Source organism: Mustelus asterias, chromosome 19 (assembly GCF_964213995.1).
Source record: "Mustelus asterias chromosome 19, sMusAst1.hap1.1, whole genome shotgun sequence".
Lineage (NCBI taxonomy): Eukaryota > Metazoa > Chordata > Chondrichthyes > Carcharhiniformes > Triakidae > Mustelus > Mustelus asterias.
Genome location: NC_135819.1, coordinates 8,757,512 through 8,774,313, shown reverse-complemented (window position 1 = coordinate 8,774,313; position 16,802 = coordinate 8,757,512). Strand labels below are relative to the sequence as shown.

At 43.0% G+C, this 16,802-nt stretch overlaps 1 protein-coding gene across 1 annotated transcript in view; it reads right to left on the bottom strand.

The window, feature by feature from the left end:
- The window catches only part of cacna1ab (calcium channel, voltage-dependent, P/Q type, alpha 1A subunit, b), a 572,403-nt gene that overhangs the window by 447,324 nt on the left and 108,277 nt on the right, over nt 1–16,802 (bottom strand). The gene's annotated exons all lie outside the window — the stretch shown is intronic.

Here is a 16,802-nt window from a genome sequence, read left to right as displayed (position 1 = left end):
TGCTCTGGTTTCCCCCCACACTCCAAAGATGTACAGCTTAGGTTGATTGGCAATGCTAAAATTGCCCCTTAGTGTCAGGGGGATTAGCAAGGTAAATACGGCTACATTCCTATGATTCTACATAATATGCACAAGGTAAATACGGCACGGATAGGACCTGGATGGGATTGTTGTTGGTGCAGACTCGATGAGCGAATGGCCTCTTTCTGCACTGTAAGGATTCTATGATTCTATGAATGGCGGAGCAGGCTCCAAGGGCCAAATGGCTTTCTCCTACTCTTAAGTTTATCGTTCCTATTTCATTGAACCATTCAAAATTCTTACAGGGCTCGATGGAGTAGATGCAGGAAGGATATTTCCTCTGGCAAGGGTCAGTCTCAGAACAAGAAGTAGGTCATTTAGGTCTGAGATAAGGAGGAATTTCTTCACTCGGGGTGGTGAATCTTTGGAATTCTCTTCCACAGAGGGTTGTGGAGGTTCAGTCATCAAGTATATTCCAGATAGAGATTAATAGATTTCTGGATATCAAAGGTATCAAGGATATAGGGATAGTATGGAAAATGACACAGATAGAAAATTAACCCCAATCTAGTTGAATGACAGAGCAGGCTCGAGGGGCCAAATGGCCTACTTCTGCTCCTAATTCCTATGTTCCTATGATTCTACATAATATGCACAAGTCAATACTGAGGAAACTGAAGCATTGTACAGTGGAAATTGCCACGCTGACACCAGGATAGCTGATGCAAGAAATATCGATGAACGCTGGTGCTGTAAGGGTGCTCTTGAAGTTTGGGTTTTCTCATTGTTTGTAGTGGGGTAGAGTTATCAACACTCTCTGTATTATCACTGAGAATGTTCAATGTGGATACTGGGTACAGACAATCTTTCAATTTCCAGTACTGACCTTGTTGAACACAAAAATTCATCAGTTGGGAAAACTGAAGCTATGCTGAATGTATATTAGTCAAATTGGGTCATTTATCCACAGAGGAAAACAGCACATTTGGATTTTAAGAACAATAGCGTTGAAACTAAAGATTCATGAAACCTCTTACCCAGCAGATTCAATAAGTATAAAAACTGCAGACTTTGCCATCATTTTCTCTCCTCTTCAAGTGGCTGACTCAGGTTTAGGTACAATTTTATCTGCACCAGCAATCAATCCTCAGGTACCTCATCCAAACGACTTTGCTCATGCAGTCGTCCCGACAATGAGTATCAAAAAGTTATTTTACATGGGGAGGTCACGACTAAACTTGAGCCTGTCCTCACACACAGGCACACTTTCCACCATTTTAATGGATAATGATAAGCAGGATTCCACTCCTTAAACTGGAAGCTCAAACACAGATCTTAGTAACTGCTGCTCCTAGTACTTTTTTCCAACTTTGCCTCCAATCCAATAATGATTTGCAATGCTTTCAAGATGTTCTTCTCGTCGAATCTCATCAGAAACCTCTCCACCCCCATAAACTGTCTCACAGGGTCTACTACCTGACTCAACATAGCCTGAGTGTTAAAGCTGGCACCAGATGGCTCAATTCTACAATGTCAGCGCCTTTATCTATTGAACCATTGAATGAGGTCGTGATACAGCAGTACCAACAGGAGGATGGGCCAGTGAGGTCTGTCAAGTCAGCACCTGTGGATCTAATATTGCACAACGTGACAAGACATTTGAACTGCAAAGTTATTGAGGTTAGCGAGGGCAGAACTAGTACTGGACAGGATTTTGTTCAAAGTGTCCTCAACTTCCACCCAATTTAATCTGGATGGTTCAACTCGCCTTACATAAAACAGGCATCTGCCAATGCACTCATGTTTTATACATGGAGCAAAACCTGTCACATGTATATTCCATAAAAGGCACTTTGTCCCAAATAAAATCACTGGGGACAAAATAGCCCAATAAAATGAGCAAAATACCACATCAACTGGGTTATGAATTAAATTCAAAGCAGTATTTGTCTTTTTTCCTAACCAGTGAAGCTATTTATTTTCATGTTGGTGTACTTCATGTTGGAATGGGGAGGGGGCGGGGGGGGGGGGGGGGGGGCTGAAACAAATGTCACATTCTTTACATTCATTCAAATAAGTAACTACACCAATTTAGTATACTTTATCGCAGCGCACAACTCCTCTACATTGGAGAAACAAAATGCAAATTGGGCAATTGCTTTGAGGAACATCTCCAATTAGTGCACAAGGCTAGTAAGTTCTATATCAATTCGATGTTAATTGTATTCAGGTGGTGGGTATTAATCGAAGACCCTTCCACTAGATGGTCAGAGCCACAGCTGTGGTCCTATGGCTATTGTGGGTGTGGAAGTGGACATTTTTCTTCTCCCCTTCAAACTGAATGTGAAATTCTATCATGTTATGATCATTGTCACCTAGAGGTCCCTTTACCATGAGGTTACTGTTTAATCCTGTCTCATTGCTCATTAAGAAGTTTAACAACACCAGGTTAAAGTCCAACAGGTTTATTTGGTAGCAAAAGCCACACGAGCTTTCGGAGCGCTGCTCCTTCGTCAGGTAAGTGGGAGTTCTGTTCACAAACAGGGCATACAAAGACACAAACTCAATCCACAAGACAATGGCTGGAATGCGAGTCCCCACAGGTAATCAAGTCCCAAAGGTACAGACAACGTGAGTGGAGAGAGGGCCAAGCACAGGCCAAAGAGACGTGCACTGTCTCCAGCCAGGACAGCCAGCGAGACCCTGCAAGCCCAGGCAAGTCATGGGGGCCACAGACAGTGTGACATGAACCCAAGATCCCGGCCGAGGCAGTCCCCATGTGTGTGGAACTTGGCTATCAGTCTCTACCCAGCGACTCTGCGTTGTCGTCTGTCGTGAAGGCCACCTTGGAGAAACAACGCAGAATCGCTGAGCAGCCCTCATGTGTGTGGAACTTGGCTGCTCAGCGATTCTGCGTTGTTTCTCCAAGGTGGCCTTCACGACAGACGACAACGCAGAGTCGCTGGGTAGAGACTGATAGCCAAGTTCCACACACATGGGGACTGCCTCGGCCGGGATCTTGGGTTCATGTCACACTGTCTGTGGCCCCCATGACTTGCCTGGGCTTGCAGGGTCTCGCTGGCTGTCCTGGCTGGAGACAGTGCACGTCTCTTTGGCCTGTGCTTGGCCCTCTCTCCACTCACGTTGTCTGTACCTTTGGGACTTGATTACCTGTGGGGACTCGCATTCCAGCCATTGTCTTGTGGATTGAGTTTGTGTCTTTGTATGCCCTGTTTGTGAACAGAACTCCCACTTACCTGACGAAGGAGCAGCGCTCCGAAAGCTCGTGTGGCTTTTGCTACCAAATAAACCTGTTGGACTTTAACCTGGTGTTGTTAAACTTCTTACTGTGTTTACCCCAGTCCAACGCCGGCATCTCCACATCATTGCTCATTACCAGGTCTAGAATAAACTGCTCTCTGGTTGGCTCCAAATTGTACTGCTCTAAGAAATTGTCTGAAATTCACTTTATGAACTAATTTTCCAGGCCACCTTGGCATTTAATAAATTAAAGCTCTTTTTTGTTTGTTCAATGGGAATGCAATAAATCCATTCAGAGAATTTCACTCTTTTTATTCTTTCATGGGATGTATGTGTCACTGGCTAAGCGAGCATTTATTGCCCATCCCTAACTGTCCTTGAGAAGGTAGCAGTGAGATACCTTCTTGAACTGCTGCAGTCCATGTGATGTAGCACAGTGGTTAGCACTGTTGCCTCACAGTGCCAGGGACCCGAGTTCAAATCCTGCCTGGGGTGACTGTCTGTGCGGAATCTGTATATTCTACGTGGGTTTCCTCCAGGTGCTCTGACCCACAGTCCACAGATGTGCAGGTTAGGTGGATTGGCCATGCTAAATTGCCCCTTAGTGTCCCAAGACGTGTAGGTTAGAATAATCAGCCATGGTAAATGTGTGGGGTATGGGGATAGGTCAGGGAAGAGGGCCTGGGTAAGGTACTCTGTCAGAGAGTCGATGCAGACTCAATAAGGAGTTAAGAGATGAGTTACTCACTGTAGAATTCCTAGCCTCTGGCCTGCTCTTGTAGCCACAACATTGATATGGCTGGTCCAGTTCAGTTTCAGGTCAATGGTAACCCCCAAAATGTTGATAGTGGGGAATTCAGTGGTGGTAACACTACTGAATGTCATGGGGAGATGGTTAGATTCTCTTTGTGGAGATGGTCATTGCTTGGTACTTCCGTGGCATGAATGTAACTTGCCACTTATCAGCCTGTCCCTGAATGTTGTCCAGGTCCTGTTGCATATAGACTTAGGCTGCTTCAGTATCTGAGGAGCCTCAAGTGGTTCTGAACATTGTGTAATCATCAGCGAACATCCCACCTCTGACCTCATGATGAAAAATTATGAAGCAGTCGAAGGAATTTATCCTGAGGAATACCTGCAGTGATCAAGTTGATTGACCACCAACAATCACATTATATTCCTTCATGTGACTCCAACCAGTGGAGAGTTTTCACCCCAATTCCTATTAACTTCAATTTTGCTAGTGCTCCTTTGTACCACACTTTGTCAAATGCAGCCAGATGTCAAGGGCTCTCACTCCCATCACACCTCTTGAATTCAGCTTCTTTTGTTCACGTTGGACCAAGGTTGTAACCAAGTCAGTGGGCTGGTGGCCCTGGTGGAATCCAAGCTGAGCATTGGTGAGCACCTGCCATGTAAGCGTGACTTAATAGCATTGTCAATGACACATTTCATCATTTAGCTGATGATTGAGAGTAGGCAGATGGGGTCCTGGCAGAACCCAAACTGATCGTCAATCGTCAAGTGAGCAAGTTCCTGCTAATTGCCCCATCTGTCATCAAAGACAAGCAGCAGGTAAAATTGACCAAAGGCAACAATTCAATCAGTTAAAAAAAATTCTATTAGTCTGCACGTCAGACATTTAATGCCTATTTAAAGATAATAAGATGAAATCTTGTTTGTGGGTTCTTATATTGGTCCAAACAGATCATTGTAACCAATTCAAACAATTCCCATTGAGCACCAAAAAATCCCCAAGAACAGTCTTAATATGTCTTCCCTGCAGATTCCCTTATTTTAATCATTAAAATATGCTGACTCAGGTAACAAGAGGTGAATGAGGACACAGGAAAGTGTTCCAATATTTCTTAGCAACATAATTAATTTATCCTTATATTTGTCAAAGGTTTTTATCTTAAAAGCACAGTCCTCTCTGCATGCTATCAGCCATGTTTTCAAACTATGGTTAGCATAGTCATTCCTCAGAGTTCGCAACATTCCGTCTGTCTCGGTTGCCCTTATTGCAGAGAAAGCAGTAAGTGTTCCTTGTCCTTCTTGCTTTCTCAGCACATGTCCTTACCAAACTTTAACCTCCAAGAGATGTCAAATCAAGACAGCAAGTAAACAGGACATCTTGTATGGAGTTGAGCTGTGTATGCACATGTATAATGTTTGAAGGTCAGTAGTTTAGAAAAAGGAGAAAAACTTTTAATCTCTTTCTATATAAACAGAATATCCATGACATTACTAAAGCAGTTACTAATTCACCCTCTCTTCCACCCCAATTTGAGAGAAAATCTGGAAATATCATTGAGCACCAGTGCTCATTATTTCATCTCATGCACTACTGAGGAAAACCATTCCTCTCAAACAGTGCCCCTGTGATGCGCGATATAACTCACGAGGCTAGAGGTACTCGAGGAAATAAAGGCTTTTATTGACTATTACAATAGAGCTACCATATATAATACACGATCCCAGACTGAAGGGTCCCAGACAGAGCAGTGACCTTTATACCTCTCCCAGGAGGCGGAGCCCGACTGGGATGTACCATAATAACTATATTACAGGTAGAACAGCCCAACCCTAACCCCAACAGTAACATGTAGAACAACCCAACCCTAACCCCAACAGCAACATATATACAGACTCGTAGTACTGGCCAGACCCTGGCTCAGCACTACCTGGTGGGAACCAACGATGGTTCACCACACCCTGATAATAAATCAATACTTGCCTTTACTGCGTGCGCCCTAGTGGGCAGAGATGACTGTATATCTACCAATGTGACATTAACCCAACTTCTAGGAGGGCTGTGATAGCATTCTGGATCTTTCATTAAAGGAAGCAAATTTACTGAAAAATCTCAAAGACAAAAGGAAATTTTTGAAAGGAAATCATATTGTATGCAGGCTAATAAGTGAAATATAAATATTTAATCAAATGTTATTTCCAATTTAAACACAATAAGCAATGTAGATAGAAACTAGTAAACAGCAGGTTCAGGTTCATTATCTTTACACAGAGTGTAAATCAATCCTACAATGTACAACAAAGGCAAAAATCTAAGTGGAAATCCATGGGGATCAAGAAAGCACAGAAACAGGCTCAGATGCAATTTCTCCACCAACCAATATTCTTTCATACCGAGGATTACATGGCATCAAAGCTTATACCATTTAAGCAAGGTATTGGATGGTGACAAAAACTGTGAAACTATGTACCAACCTGAAAGGATGGGAGAGAATTGGGCAGGGGAAGGGAATACAGAAAATCCAGGAATATTCTTGTTTTAGACATCTTAGCTATTGTGACAGGAACAAAATTATAGCTGAGAAGGTCTTGGAATCTTTCTATTGCTAAACAGACTGGTGTACAAACTCAAGATTTCTTACTAATTACTGCATGTGAGTAGCTTAGTCAGCAGGAAGTTCATAAAAATGGAAGTAGAACTGTTTCCACTGCCAATTAATCTATAATCGCAGCAATTCGTAATAACACAGAGGCAAGGCAGATGGTCGTTTAATCAAGGTGACTGCAAGGACAGCTTTCTCTGTGATTTCTGTTCTGCTCTTCTGCTCTGTTTCTTGTCCCTAATTCATTTAAGCTCATAGTCTTCCCACTTTGTATTGTCACGGATCTAAGACGTCACGCCATATTTTTATGAAATATATTATATATATCACATGGTTACTTCCTAAAATATGAAAAACTGGACAAAGACTTTAAAAAGATTGAAGCTATGTCTGCCTGTAACCCTGAACAATAAGAGTGAATCTAGCAATATTGAGTCAATTTGCACCTCATAATCTGAGTATATCCTAACACCTGTGAGTAACAGAAACCAAATTCAAATGGAGCCATACAAAGGTCATGAGAGTCATATATAGAGTCAGAGTCATACAGCACAGAAAAGGCCCTTCAGCCCATCGAGTCTGCACCAACAATAACTACCACTGAATCCCATGTTCCAGCATATGTCCCATACCCTTGAATGTTGTATTTTGAGTGCTCATCAAAGATTGTATAGTCCCCACCCTCCACTATTTAATATGGCTTTAACCCTAGCTGAAAGAGCCTGTAATATTGTCTTGCTGTACCATCAGTCTAACATTTTCCATTGAGCAAGCAGCAGTTCGGAACAAGAGCTTGGTTGAGGTGAATGCTTAGTCCCGAAATACACTCTTTCTACTGGAATGTCTGAGCTTCTGTATCAGCGCCTACAAGACTAATTGATCTCTATGTGTCTAACCCGTTATGGAAGTCATCTCTACTGGAAATGAATGAATTATCCAACATCAACCTTTAACCTGCTGACCTCTGTGAAAGAATCCACCACTGGACTTTGATTCTGGATTCGCATGAAACAATAATAATTTGCTCTGTGTCCTTCACCCTCTAACTCTTTCTTTCTCCATCCCCCTCTTTTAATGTTTGAGTGAAAAATGGAACTATCTTGCACCTCTCCTCCCATGTCCGAGTGCGTACAAATAAACTAACCCTCTGAGTTTAACCTTAACTCGAGTTTGCTGCGGGATTATTAATAAAATTTGGATCACGCTAAAGCTGAGGTTGGAAAATGTGCCAGTGCTTGAAAAGGGGGAAATCAAAATCAAACAGCTTTCTGTTAATAGACAGGCGGTGATCGGAGAAATCACGTCCGTTTAAATTAAACCCCATCCTGTCTGTAACAACTAAAATACTAAGAGGCTGCAACCAATGATATAAAATTGTCAGCTGTTCTCTCTAGTTAGATCTTTGCTAGGCCACTGATGAATCCCAACTGTTCCCGGAGTCTTTCAGCTTGACAAGGTCAATGAAAAAGCTGTTCATGGGGGAGGGGAGTGACATCTTCATATTTCACTCACACTGAGCTTTCATGTTTACTGGGCTGCAAGAACAGAAGTAAGTAGTGGACAGGATGAAGTCAAATTATTTTCTCTTGTTACTTAGCCTTTACCCTTCATGCCACAAAGATGATTTTAATGAAATCTCTGAAACAGAAAGAACAGGTATTGCATACCAAGACTATACCGTTATTATAAATCTGGGGACCGTATGTTATACATCAGTCTGCTTGAGTCATTAGCACAGGCTTACAGTAGCTGCTATCCAAAGGGACAGAAAGCAGCATGCTTTTTCTCACTGTTAGGACAAGAAACTAGCAGGTAAGATCTGAAGACATACAGCTCCACATTGCCGGAAGGTTCCACCTGCACAGTGTGAAAGTTCTGATTCCCAACCAGCAGATTAGCACACACTGTGATGAATAATGGCTTTTAATAGAAGGTGCATAGGATTATGCACAAGCTTCCTCACTTCAGCTTCTATGTTTTTGTTCCCCTATTTTCTTCCAGTTTTCCTTACTCTTGAAGTTCTTATCGGATGCATTTTTATAATTACCAGTACTGCCAAGGTACCATACAAAAAGCGTGAACTCTGACTGGACACTTTCTCAGAGATACCATCACCTGATCTCTTGCCTGCATGGATCCTCCCATGATGTGGAGATGCCGGCGTTGGACTGGGGTAAGCACAGTAAGAAGTCTCACAACACCAGGTTAAAGTCCAACAGGTTTATTTGGTAGCAAATACCATAAGCTTTCGGAGCACTGCCCCTTCGTCAGATGGAGTGGATATCCTCCCAGACATTACTGCCACTGGTCATCCAAAATGTCCATCCTCACAGTGCCCTTCCTTTCAACGGCCACTAGGAGAAACACCAGACCCTTCATTACCTGATTGAATAATTCTTGACTGTCACTCAAACAGGCCTTTCTCTCATGTCTGTGTTTTTATAGTGTTCAAAAAGTATTCAAAAGAAAATTTTTAAAAATAGGATCTTCTATTGAGCAAATGATTTTTCTCTGGGTTGTTCATATCAGTGTGCCGAAGATTAGTCTTTAATTCCTAGAGACTCCAAGGCAATCCTGGAGAGTTAGCAACCCTATGTACGAGCAGGCATATTTATGTTCGAGTCCAGATCGGGATTGTTAGCAAATTGGATTCTGTCCTCAATCAACACCATTCATGAGCACTTTCAAGTAGGTCACTGGATGGAATTAGGAACTGAAACCTTGACCAAATGTTTCTTCCTCTCTATTTCAGATACATCAATACCCCGCTTGAGATAAACCATACTGGGATAGTGGGGATAAAAGCTGGTCTATATGCCTTAGTAGTAAACTGGGAATACATTAATCATAGAAAGACCAACTTTGAAAATTGGCAATACAGTTCAAAACTAGAAGGCAAGTTGCTATGCCAAAATGTACTGAGACAAATGGCTAGGTTGTAACTTGCCACCCAGCAGTGTAATTGTAGTCACTGCCATCAACACACATTAATACTTTATTTAAATCATACAAAAAGATCTACTATGGCAATGCACATGAAGTGCTGTCTTTCAAGGGAATATTTTCTGAATTCATAATGTATTATTCTTCAGCTAATGCGGCCATCAAGGCCATCACCTCTAATTGGTATTAAACAAAGAACAAAATCAATCAGTATTTAATTGCAGATTGGAAGGTACTTGTAAATTTTAAGCTCCAAGTCGTTGTTTGGCTTTCATTCGCATTTTCACCAGTAGTGTGTTATATCTAGACAATGCATTGATTTTATATATCTGCCATCTGTATATTAAAATATTGCTTTTGAAACGCCTTATTTGTCACACTTCAGGCAGCACAATGAAATTCAAAGAGTTATGAATCAAAACTGAGCAACCAGCCACAGCCACCAATCAAATTGCTCAAAATACTTTTCAAAATCGGGATCATCTCTTCACTAAGCTGAAGGTGTACAAAAGGAAAAAGTTCAATAGCTTAATAAATACACCAAAAAAAATTGCAAACATTAATCTGACCTACATGATATTTCAAATGAGAAATTAAGCCGAAGCCTTGTTTGCTCTCTGAGGTGAATGTAAAAGATTTCAAACAGCAGGGGAGTTGTTCCCAGTATACTGACCGAAATGAATTCTTCAATCTACATCGCAAAAAAATACAGATTACGTGGTCACTATAATGTTGCATTTTGTGGGACCTTATTGTGTGCAGAAAGGTTGCCTCATTTCCTATTTTATAATAGAGATTACATTTCAGGAATACTTTGGTGGTTGTAAAGTACTTGAAGAATCTTGAGGCTTTGAAAGCTGCCATATGAATGCAAGTCTGTCTTTATTAAAGTTTTCTATCAGAGGCCAATGTTAGAAGCCTCAATCTGAAGGTGTTCATAGGTGTATCCAGCATCATTACTGGGGGCCTTCAGCAGATTGTAGGCTACAGTTCCACCTTTGCTGTGAGTCATGATTTTGCTTACGGTTGACAACAAACCTGCCGTTACAGAGCTGCCAGGATCTGCTATAAGCACCACCTCTTGTGCACTTACATGTATTGGAGAAAAACCCCTGGAGATAAAAAAAACAGACCATTGTCCGCAGCAAACTACCCAGCCTTCAGGAGAACAGTGACCACGACACCACACAACCCTGCCACAGCAACCTCTGCAAGACGTGCCGGATCATCAACACGGATGCCATCATCTCACGTGAGAACACCATCTACCAGGTACACGGTACCTACTCTTGCAACTCGGCCAACGTTGTCTACCTGATACGCTGCAAGAAAGGATGTCCCGAGGCATGGTACATTGGGGAAACCATGCAGACGCTACGACAACGGATGAATGAACACCGCTCGACAATCACCAGGCAAGACTGTTCTCTTCCTGTGGGGCAGCACTTCAGCAGTCACGGGCATTCAGCCTTGGATCTTCAGGTAAGCGTTCTCCAAGGCGGCCTTCATGACACACGACAGCGCAGAGTCGCTGAGCAGAAACTGATAGCCAAGTTCCGCACACATGAGGACGGCGTAAACCGGGATGTTGGATTTATGTCACATTATCAGTAACCCCCACAGCTTGCCTCCTGGACTTGCAGAATTTCACTAGCTGTTCTGTCTGGAGACAATACACATCTCTTTATCCTGTGTTGAATGCTCCCTCCACCCACATTGTCTGTACATTTAAGACCTGGCTGGCTGTAGAGATTTGCATTCTAATCAGTATTCTGTAATTTGATTTCTGTGTCTGTTTGCACTGTTTGAGAACAGATATCCACTCCATCTGACGAAGGAGCTGTGCTCCGAAAGCTTATGGTATTTGCTACCAAATAAACCTGTTGGACTTTAACCTGGTGTTGTGAGACTTCTTACGATAAAAACAACCACAGATCGGAACCCCACCCCACCCCCACACTTCCAAAGTCCATCATCACATTTCATTTCATTTACTATAAGAACGATACAGGATAGAGTAATTATACTTACCATTTATACATGTGAATGCCGAGCAGACTATCAATTGGCCCAGAACTTCTTATCTCTGACTGATTGTACCCCAGCGGTACCCCCAAATCCACTGGGAGACCCCTCAGAAACCCCACTCACTCGTTACACGTAATGTCCAGGAATTTGGACTTATGATGGGCAATACCCGTGTCTGGAACCCTCCAAAACTCTGAGTTAAGGTTGGAAACCACCTCCCTTACCAGAATAGTTTCCCAGGAAATGTTCAAAGGATCAAAACTACTTCTAACTTCTGGGTATCTACACTATAGAACCGTAAAAAAATGTTCTGGCACAGAAACAGACCATTTTGTTCATTACGTCTGTACCAGTCAAGAAGAGAGAAGAAAAGAAACTTGCCGCTCATTTTAATACCATTTTCCAGCACCTGGTCTGTGCCTTGCAGGTTACAGCACTTCAGGTGCAGATCCAGGCCCCTTTTAATCAATTGGAGTGTTTCTGCCTCAATTAGGGCAGTGAATTCCAGATACCCAAACCCTCTGGGTAAAAACATTTTTCCTCATGTCCCCCCTAATTCTTCTACCAATCACTTCAAATCTATGCCCCCTGGTAATTGACCTCTCAACTAGGGGAAACAGATCTTTGTCTACCCAATCTACCCTTATTTGCGGAAGGATATATTGGCCTTGGAGGGAGTGCAGAGAAGGTTCACCAGGTTGATACCAGAGATGAGGGGTGTTGATTATGAGGAGAGACTGAGCAGATTGGGTTTGTACTCGTTGGAATTTAGAAGGCTATAAGATAATGAAGGGGCTGGATAGGGTAGAGGTGGAGAGATTCTTTCCACTTAGAAAGGAAGCTAGAACTAGAGGGCACAGCCTCAAAATAAAGGGGGGTCAGTTTAGGACAGAGTTGAGGAGGAACTTCTTCTCTCAGAGGGTGGTGAATCTCTGGAATTCTCTGCCCACTGAAGTGGTGGAGGCTACCTCGTTGAATATGTTTAAATCACGGATAGATGGATTCCTGATCGGTAAGGGAATTAGGGGTTATAGGGATCAGGCAGGTAAGTGGAACTGATCCACTTCAAGCCCTGGCAACATTCATGTAATCTCCTCTGTAACCTCTCCAGAGCAATTATGGCCTCCTTGTAAACTGGTGACAAGAACCGTGCACAAAATTCCAGCTGTGGCCTAACCAATATTTTGTAGTTTCATCATTGCATCCCGGCTTTTGTATTCAATACATCGCCCACTGAAGGAAAGCATTCCATATGTTTATTTACCACCTTATCCACCTGTTCTGACACCTTCAGGGACTGTGAGCTTGCATTCCCAAGATTTTTCTTTTTTTTTTCCCTTTTCTGTCAGAAACTTTTTCTGCCCCTCTCAATATCTTCCCGTTTACAGTATATTCTCTTGCTTTGTTTGCTCTACTCAAATGCATTACCTCACACTTCTGTGGACCGAATTCCATTTGCCACTTTTCTACCCACTCAAACAAACTATCGATATGATTCTGGAGACAATAGCTATCCTCTTCACTATGAATTACACAGCCAATTTTGTGTAACCTGCAAAATTCCCAATCATGCCATCCACATTTAAGTCCAAATGATTGATATATACAACAGACAGCCAAGGACCCAACACTGAGCCCTGTGAAACATGGCTGGAAACTGCTTTCCATTCGTAAAAACATCAATCAGCTATTACATTTAGTTTCCAGTTGCAGGACCAATTTTAGATCCAACTCGTCACTTACCCCGTATTCCATGGATTTCACTTTTCTGACCAGTCTGCCATATAGGACCTTGTCAAATCCTTTACTGAAATCCATGTAGTCAACATCCACTGCACTCTTCTACTGACCCACCTACTCCTACTAGACCTCGACTATCCACCCCTACCCCCACTCATCAGCCCTGACCACTCTATTCCCATGACCCACACTACCCCCCACCTACCACCCTACTCCCCATCACCCACCTCCTTATCACCCTACCTCCTCACCCACTTTCCTGCCACCCTACCTCCTCATTCATCCACCCACTTGCCACCCTATTCCCCTCATCCATTAACCTGCCATGAGACTACTTAACCTGAGGTATCTAAATGGATACAAAATTGGCTTCTTGACAGAAGCCAGAGGGTGGTTGTAGAGTGTTGTTTTTCAAACTGGAGGCCTGTGACCAGCGGTGTGCCTCAGGGATCAGTGCTGGGCCCACTGTTATTTGTCATTTATATTAATGATTTGAATGAGAATATAGGGGGCATGGTTAGTAAGTTTGCAGATGACACGAAGATTGGTGGCATAGTGGACAGTGAAGAAATCTCCAATTGCAAAGGGATCTTGATCAATTGGGCCAGTGGGCTGACGAATGGCAGATGGAGTTTAATTTCGACAAATGCAAGGTGATGCATTTTGGTAGATTGAACCAGGGCAGGACTTACTCAGTTAATGGTAGGGTGTTGGGGAGAGTTACAGAACAAAGAGATCTAGGGGTACATGTTCATAGCTCCTTGAAAGTGGAGTTACAGGTGGACAGAGTGGTGAAGAAGGCATTCGGCATGCTTGGTTTCATCGGCCAGGACATTGAATACAGGAGTTGGGACGTCTTGTTGAAGTTGTACAAGACATTGGTAAGGCCACACTTGGAATACTGTGTGCAATTCTGGTCACCCTATTATAGAAAGGATATTATTAAACTAGAAAGAGTGCAGAAAAGATTTACTAGGATGCTAGCGGGACTTGATGGATTGAGTTATAAGGAGAGGCTGAATAGACTGGGACTTTTTTCTCTGGAGCGTAGGAGGCTGAGGGGTGACCTTATAGAGGTCCATAAAATAATGAGGGGCATAGACAAGGTAGATAGTCAATATCTTTTCCCAAAGGTAGGGGAGTCTAAAACTAGAGGGCATAGGTTTAAGGTGAGAGGGGAGAGATACAAAAGTGTCCAGAGGGGCAACTTTTTCACACAGAGGGTGGTGAGTGTCTGGAGCAAGCTGCCAGAGGTAGTAATAGAGGCGGGTACAATTTTATCTTTTAAAAAGCATTTAGATAGTTACATGGGTATAGAGGGGTATGGGCCAAATGTGGGCAATTGGGATTATCTTAGGGGTTTTAAAAAAAAAAGGGCAGCATGGACAAGTTGGGCCAAAGGGCCTTTTCCCATGCTGTAAACCTCTATGACTCTATGACAGAGGTAGTAGTAGAGGCGGGTATAATTTTGTCTTTTAAAAAGCGTTTAGACAGTTACATGGATAAGATGGGTATAGAGGGATATGGGCCAAGTGTGGGCAATTGGGACGAGCTTAGGGGTTTAAAAAGAAAAGGGTGGCATGGACAAGTTGGGTCAAAGGGCCTGTTTCCATGCTGTAAACCCCTATGACTCTATTTATCCCCTCACTCACTTACCTGACATTCTACCCTCCTCACTCAGTTATACAAAGAACAACAAAGAACAATACAGCACAGGAACAGGCCCTTCGGCCCTCCAAGCCCGCGCCGCTCCCTGGTCCAAACTAGACCATTCTTTTGTATCCCTCCATTCCCACTCCGTTCATATGGCTGTCTAGATAAGTCTTAAACCTTCCCAGTGTGTCCGCCTCCACCACCTTGCCTGGCAGCGCATTCCAGGCCCCCACCACCCTCTGTGTAAAATATGTCCGTCTGAAATCTGTGTTAAACCTCCCCCCCTTCACCTTGAACCTATGACCCCTCGTGAACGTCACCACCGACCTGGGGAAAAGCTTCCCACCGTTCACCCTATCTGTGCCTTTCATAATTTTATACACCTCTATTAGGTCACCCCTCATCCTCCGTCTTTCCAGGGAGAACAACCCCAGTTTACCCAATCTCTCCTCATAACTAAGCCCCTCCATACCAGGTAACATCCTGGTAAACCTCCTCTGCACTCTCTCCAAAGCCTCCACGTCCTTCTGGTAGTGTGGCGACCAGAACTGGACGCAGTATTCCAAATGCGGCCGAACCAACGTTCTATACATCTGCAACATCAGACCCCAACTTTTATACTCTATGCCCCGTCCTATAAAGGCAAGCATGCCATATGCCTTCTTCACCACCTTCTCCACCTGTGACGTCACTTTCAAGGATCTGTGGACTTGCACACCCAGGTCCCTCTGCGTATCTACACCCTTTATGGTTCTGCCATTTATCGTATAGCTCCTCCCTACATTATTTCTACCAAAATGCATCACTTCGCATTTATCAGGATTGAACTCCATCTGCCATTTCTTTGCCCAAATTTCCAGCCTATCTATATTCTTCTGTAGCTTCTGACAATGCTCCTCACTATCTGCAAGTCCTGCCAATTTTGTGTCGTCCGCAAACTTACTGATCACCCTATGTGTCACCCTACCTCCTCATCCCCTTACCATACACACTTACCTTCTCTCCATTATTTCTCAAGTGTCTTTGGGATTTGTAGACTTAATGGAATACGGCGGCTAGTGCAGTAAGAAGGGGGTATGGCTTGGCTTCCCCCGAGAATCCCGCCCTATGAAGGACGAACAGATGCATTCCACATTTCGGAAGCGGCCTGGTTCAGAGGTCCAAGTGAGAAATACAGAGCTCCAGTGCAATGCAAGTAAATAGGAAAGGAGTGGCAATCCTACGGTGACTGCCAGTCCTTAGAAGACTTGGCCCAATGTAAATTTGTTTCACTTCTCTCTCAAAGTTAGAATGTTTCTTTATCAACCACACTTCTAAATCTCGCTAAGTAACCCCAAGTAACAGGATGAGGAAAAATTAGAGCTATGACTTTTCCCTTCTTGCAGTTTCTTCATCTGATTCATCTCATTAACAATTAAATTTGTAGTCTCAAGGGAAAACAGCTCCAACACACAGAATATTGACCCATAATTTGCTGTCCCAATTGTTTTTTTTTTTCCTTACTCTACAGCTTGAACAAAAATGTACACCTTACATTGCTGTAACTGCGAGCTGAAAATGCCATGCACAAGGTCAATGGGGCATCTGGGACATTGGTGGACAACAGGACCAACAATCTATCTCCTTAACCAGCGAGATTTAAGGATAAATTAGCAGAAGAACGAGGGAGACGGAAACAAGGCGAAATAGAATCAGATTAGATACAACAGGGAAGAGGAGGGAAAGATTGGATTATGTGAGGGAAAGGAAAAGGTAAATTAATTTTTTAAAAATTAAAAATATAAAAATTGAATTGAAAAA